At 37.0% G+C, this 6403-nt stretch overlaps 1 protein-coding gene across 1 annotated transcript in view; it reads right to left on the bottom strand.

Moving 5' to 3' along the window:
* MYOCD (myocardin) overlaps window positions 1–2692 on the bottom strand; it is a 101690-nt gene extending 98998 nt beyond the window's left edge. Inside the window, exon 1 of the mRNA XM_007948055.1 lies at window positions 2635–2692. The gene's annotated coding sequence lies outside the window, so the exon portion shown is untranslated. The remainder of the gene's footprint in view (window positions 1–2634) is intronic.
* Window positions 2693–6403: the final 3711 nt, after the last annotated feature.

Below are 6403 nucleotides of genomic sequence, written 5' to 3'. Positions count from 1 at the left end.
TAGCAGTCAAGTGCTTTAGCCACTATGCTAACAGAGCTCCTAGAGTAATACTTCTAGATTTAGCAAATTAGGTTCTAGACATTAGCAATAGAATTCGGTAATTTACTGGTGAGGTCAAATTTGAGTGAGAAATAGTATTTGTTGCAGTTTTCAGGTGGTATTGAGTCAATTCCTATATGGGTGTGTCAGAGGGTTTTTAAGGCTGTGACCTTTCTGAAGCAGATTGTCAGTTATGTCTTCTGAGGTGCCTGTGGAACTACTAGTAGTGGAGCACTTCACCACTTATGTCATCCACCAAACTAACCAAAGTCACTGCCATTGAGTCAGATCCGACTCACAGAGACCCCTCGTTGGGTTTCTAAGGCAGTATCGCTATGGAAGTAGATTGCCCAATCTTCGTTCTGAGGAGTGGCTGGTGGGTTTGAACTGCCAGCCTTCTGGTTAGCAGTCAAATGCCTTAGGCACTAGGCCACCAGAGCTCTTCTTGTGTAATCCAGGAACCTGAAATAGTATTTATCTGACCTGAAGTCTCCAGACCTTTGGTTGTTCCTCTGACTGTAGCACCTCCACAGGAGGGCTGAAGGAGCCAAAAAAGGCCACAAATAAATTTGCTCATTTTGTTTCTCATCAGAATTTTAAGTATGGCTCAAGTAGCCTTTAAGTTGCAGGGTGAATTGTTTCGTTTGTGCTTAGCAAATCTCTAAAATGTTCCATGATAAAGTCACTTACTGTTTATTTTTTGTAGAGTTTAGCCTTTAACAAAGAGTAACTTTTTAATAACAAAAGAAAAGAAATTCTTTTGAAAGAGAAGGCCTGAAAAATTTTTAGTTTTGCTCTGACACTGAAGTGCAGACTACACTTAAGATTTTTAGACCACAGATCATAGGGTTCCAATATCACTAAACATGAGACCAATTATCAAAGGCAACATTCTACTTATTGCCTACTTAACCTGGAATTATACTTATGACAGTATTATACAGGGACCTGGGTTTCTGTATCATATGGATCTTGATTTTTAAATTTTGTCAGGGAGGAAGTTAGAAAATAAGACCTAAAGAAGCTTAAACTATGATTTCATTTATCCTGTACACATATTCCCTATTTCTTTGATAGATAACTAAGAGCTTTATTGCTGAATTTGTAGGAATTTCAAATATATTTCCAAAAGATGTCATAATCTTTCTTCCTTGACCCAGATTTTACAAATTTTGCTAACAGTATTGATACTCTTTCAGAGAGGAAACACTTGGCAGTAACAACAATGGACTAAAGTACCCCAAACAGAACTGAAACCAAGGAGGTGAGAAAAAGTTTATGTGAACTGTGCATCAGAAAAGAATGGTGATTATATCCAATTTTGAAAACAGGATAAGGGTTTCTATTTACTTTAAAAACAAATCCACCAAATTGGAATTTTAGGCACAACCTACATCATTAAGGAAAGCCCTAATTATAGATGAGTAGCAGTTGGGGTGCTTACTCATATTACTCATGGCGACAGCCCTATAGGGTTTCCAAGCCTGTAAATCTTTACAGCAGCAGACTACCACATCTTTATCCTGCAGAGCGGCTGGTAGGTTCTAACTGTCAACATTTTGGCTTGTAACTGAGCATTTTTACCACTGCGCCACCAGGACTCCTTCTAAAAAGTCATTATAAAGAGGTCTGATGAGGTGGCGGGCTGACCACATTTGTAAAAATTTCCATGAAATAAGTGCACAGCAGAGTTGAAATAAAGATGAGTACTATTAGTTAACAAGAATGGAGAGGAGGACAGGGAGGACTAGTTCCTGAAATACAGACAACAAACCAGAAGAGCAGAGTGCAGAGAAGTCAAACAAGAGGAGCCCTGGTGGTGCCACGATTAAGTGCTTGGCTGCTAAATGAAAAGTTGGTGGCTCGAATCCACCCAGAAGCTCTGTAGGAGAAAGACTTGGCAAACTGCTCCTGTAAATGATACAGTCTAGAAAATTGTATGGGATCATTTCTACTCTGCCACATGGAGCTGCCAAGAGTCAAAATCATCTTAATGGTACCTAACAATAACATAAAAAAAAAAAAAAAAAAACCCTCCAAGAACCAAATAACAGATTGTAAAAAAAAATATTTGTAAGTCATGTGCAAATGTAGATGCAAGTATTAATAACTGATCATACAAGTCAATGGTTGTCCCTGTAGGGTCACAGTAGAGTCTCTATGAGTTGGAATTGACTCAGCAGCAGTAGATTTTTAGCAATTGTGGAAAGGTACCAAAGGTCTAAAGCTTTTGCTGACAGAGATTCCATGAGGATCTTAGGAGACTGATGTATTGGCTTAGATTAAGTGATTTTAGAATCACTGAAGAAACTTAAGAAACCAGACTAGATGTGTTACGTTGATTCCAACTCAAGGATACCCTATGTGTGTCAAAGTAGAACTGTGTTTCATTGGGTTTTCAGTGGCTGATTTTTCACAAGTGGATCACCAGGACTTTCTTCTGAGGTGCCTCTGAGTGGACTTGAGCCTTCAACCTTTCAGTTAGCAGCTGAGTGCTTAACTATTTGCACCACCCAGGGACTCCTTGAGGTGCATAACAGCTCCCAAACACATGATCGTACTGTAATATCCAGTATATAAGATGCAAGTACTCACGTGGTATTATGCCTTGGTTAGCCAGTTGCTCTTGGGCCCTTCTCTGTTGAAGTCGTAACTGTAAAACTTAGAAAAGAAATTGTTAGTTTGTGAGTTGGGCCTTCATAGCCTTTATGTTTGTTATGATCACAGTCACTAATATTTACATCATACTTTTATATTTCTTCTCATTTTATTCCTAGAACAATTCTGAAAGTTATTGCAAAGTATGTTTTTATTTCTGTTTTAGACATGGTGAAAGAAGGATTAGAGAAGTGAGAGTTGCATGACTGTGAAGCAAATTAGAACAAGCTGGTGTTAGAATATGTCTCCTTTTTGAAGTGAATGTTATTTTTATAGCCCCATGCACCCTCTCTCCCCACTACATATTTGGGAGATGAAGACCATAATATTCTGCTTGGGTGATAGCTGAAACAAGTCCTCTACTAAATTCTGACTCATGGCAACCCATGTATGTTAGAGTAGAACTGCTCTACAGGGTTTCCATGGCTGTGGCCTTTCAGAAGCAGACTGCCAGGCTTTTCTTCCGAGGCACCTCTGGGTGAGTGCCTTTTGGTTAGTCACACACTTAACTATTTGTGCTACCCTGGAACTCAAAAAAGGAGAAAGAGTAAAAAGAGTATAGGCTTTGGAATCTTATCTAGGTTCAAATTCCAACCTCTAACTTCTCAGTGTGACATATTGCATTGGGCAAATCTGTTGCAAAAAACCTCTTTAATGTGTTAAAGAGCAAAGATATCACTTTGAAGACTAACATGCACCTACCCCAGCCATGGTACTTTCAATAGCCTCAGATACATGTGAAAGCTAGATGATGATTAAGGAAGACTAAAGAAGAATTGATGCCTTTGAATTGGGGTGTTGGCGAAGAATACTGAAAATACCGTGGACTGCCAGAAGAACGAACAAATCTGTCTTGGAGGAAGTACAGCTGGAATGCTCCTTAGGAGCAAGAATGGCTAGACTTCATCTCACGTACTTTGGTCGTCACAAGGGACCAGTCCTTGGAGAAGGATACCATGATTGGTAAAGTAGAGGAGCAGAGAAAAAGGGGAAGACCCTCAATGAGATGGATTGACACAGTGGCTGCAATGATAGGTTCAAGCAGAGCAAAGATTGTGATGATGGCACAGGACTGGACAGTATTTTGTTCTGTTATGGACAGGGTCACTTTGAGTTGAAGCTGGCTTGACAACACCAGACAACAACAACAACCCTCTCAACAGGTATTTAACTCTGGGCAAGTTGCTTAACCTCTCTGACCTTCAGTTTTCTCTTTTGTAAATGTGAACAATGCCTACCCTGCCAGTGCTGTTATAATGTTTGATAAAACAATATGTGCAAGTTGTTTTTCTGAGTGCCAGGCACATTATAGGTCATCCATAAATGGCAGTATTTTGAAAGAAACTGGAATCCATTTGGGACTTCTAAGAAAGGGCTATTGGATTTATAGTTTGCTTAGAAAAATTACAACATTGTAAAATCTCCAAACGATACTCTATATTACAAAAATTTATGTTACTATTCATAGCATAAATGTGTTGTGTGTGTATAAAATTATGTGTACAGAATTTGCAAATTTCCCCTTTCTCCTGCTCCTTCCCCCAAACACATTCCATCTTTGGATATTCAGCATCTCTTCATGGATGTTCCAATTTCATGGGGAGATTCTGTGCTTGACATCTTGGTTCCTGGGTTTAAGTTGCTCAGAATAAGGGTAGAAAGAGCAGAAGTTTGTAAAGACCAGGATTAATTTAATTTGCTTACAATGAAAAGGTAAATATGTGGGCAAATATAAGAGACTTTCTTTTTAAGTTTTTTAAAATGCGTAAGACTATTTAGAGAGAAAATTATAACACTGTCTTTTGGTAGCTGTAAGGCAGGTAGTTGTAATACAAGTGACAACTAGAACTATGGTATAAAGAAAGATTAGGGTAGAAGAGAGATTGATAAAAGGCCTTTTATGGTTGCAAGGATTCTACATTTACATATAGTGTTACAAGTGGAAGGGTTATTAAATATACATAGATTGTGAAAAATTAATGATGTATATTTTAATCACTAGAGCAACTAACAAAAAAAAAATACAAACAGGTATAGCTAAAATGCCAATAAATTAAAATGCACTGCTAAAAAATATTCAAATAACCCAAAAGAAGGCAGAAAGAGGGGACAACTAGAAGGGACAAACAGAAAACAAATAATAAAATGGTTTACTTAAATCCAACCCCATCACTAATTACATTAAATTTTTGTGTCCTGAACATACAAATTAAAAGAGATGATCAAAATGGATTTTTTTGAAAAATCAATATCCAATTATGTGCTGTATATGAGAGAAAACATTAAGTATTTAAAACTCAAATTGATTAAAAGTAAATAGATGAAAAAAAGCTATACCACACAAACAATAACATAAGAAAGCTTGCTAAATTAATATCAGATTAATTAGATTATTATCAAAGATAAAGAGAAACATTTTGTTATTATAAAAAGTAAAAATCATTAGGAAGATGGATTATAAATAGATATGCCCTAATAACAAATTCTCAAAATTCACGAAGCCAAGTTGACAGAATTAAAAGAACAACAAGACAGTTTCTAAATTGGAGTAGAAGATTTTAAGGTGCCCCTCTCAACATCTGATCAAAGTAGATACAAAAGTCATTAATTATTTAGAAGATCTGAACACTATCAGTTGTCTTGATTTAATTGATAAGGAGCTCTGATGGTGCAGTGCCTAAGGCATTTAACTGCTAACCAGAAGGTTGGCAGTTCAAACCCAACAGCCACTCCATGGAAGAAAGACTGGGCAATCTACTTCTGTAAAGATTTACCCCCTTGGAAACTCAGTGGGGCTTGCGATGAGTCAGAATCAATTCAATGGCAGTCATAGCTTTTTTTTTTTTTTTTTTTCTTTTTAATATATATACCCTCCTGCAGCTAGAATGCTCCTTGGAAGTGAGAATTGCCAGATTTGGTCTTACTTACTTTGGTTATGTTGTCAGAAGGGACCATTCACTGGAGAAGGATGTTATGCTTGGTAAAGTGGAAGGTCAGTGAAAAAGGGGAAGATCCTCAATGAGATGGATTGACACAGCAGCTGCAGTAATGGGCTCAAGTATGGCAAGGATTGGGAGGACAGCACACTACTGGGCAGTGTTCTGTTGTGCATAGGTGTGCTATGATTTGGAGCAGACTTGAAGGCACCTAATAACAACAGAATAATCAACTAATAACTAATAACTGCAGAATAATCATACTTTTCAAGTGCATATGGTACATGCACCAGGATATGCTGGGCCATAGAACAAGGTTCAATAAATTTTAAAAATTGAGCTTATGTGGAGTATGTTTTCTGATCACATTGGAATCAATTAGAAATCAAAAGCAATATGTTACTTAGGAAAATATTTGACTATACAATTGTAAATAATTCATAGATCAAAGAAGAAATCACAAGAGGAAGTGGTATGTCAAACAGAATGATAATGAAAATACAACATATTAACATTCATTAATTACAATTATTTAATTAAAATTGAAATAAGTCAATCACAAAAGGACAAATCGTGCATAATTTGACTTAATATGAAATGACAAGTACAGGCAAATGTATAGAGACCAAAGTTTATTAGTGGTTCCTAGGGTCTGGTGGGAGAGGGAAAGGAGGAGTCATTGTTTGGGACGCAGTGAGTGTTAATATTTATTTACATTGATTATGGATAGTGGTTGCCCAGCATAATTAATGTAATTAATATCACTAAGT

Source organism: Orycteropus afer, unplaced genomic scaffold (assembly GCF_000298275.1).
Source record: "Orycteropus afer afer isolate SDZICR_OR568_19922 unplaced genomic scaffold, OryAfe1.0 scaffold00199, whole genome shotgun sequence".
NCBI lineage: Eukaryota > Metazoa > Chordata > Mammalia > Tubulidentata > Orycteropodidae > Orycteropus > Orycteropus afer.
The sequence above is the reverse complement of the archived record's forward strand: the minus strand, read 5'-3'. Positions and strand labels throughout refer to the sequence as shown.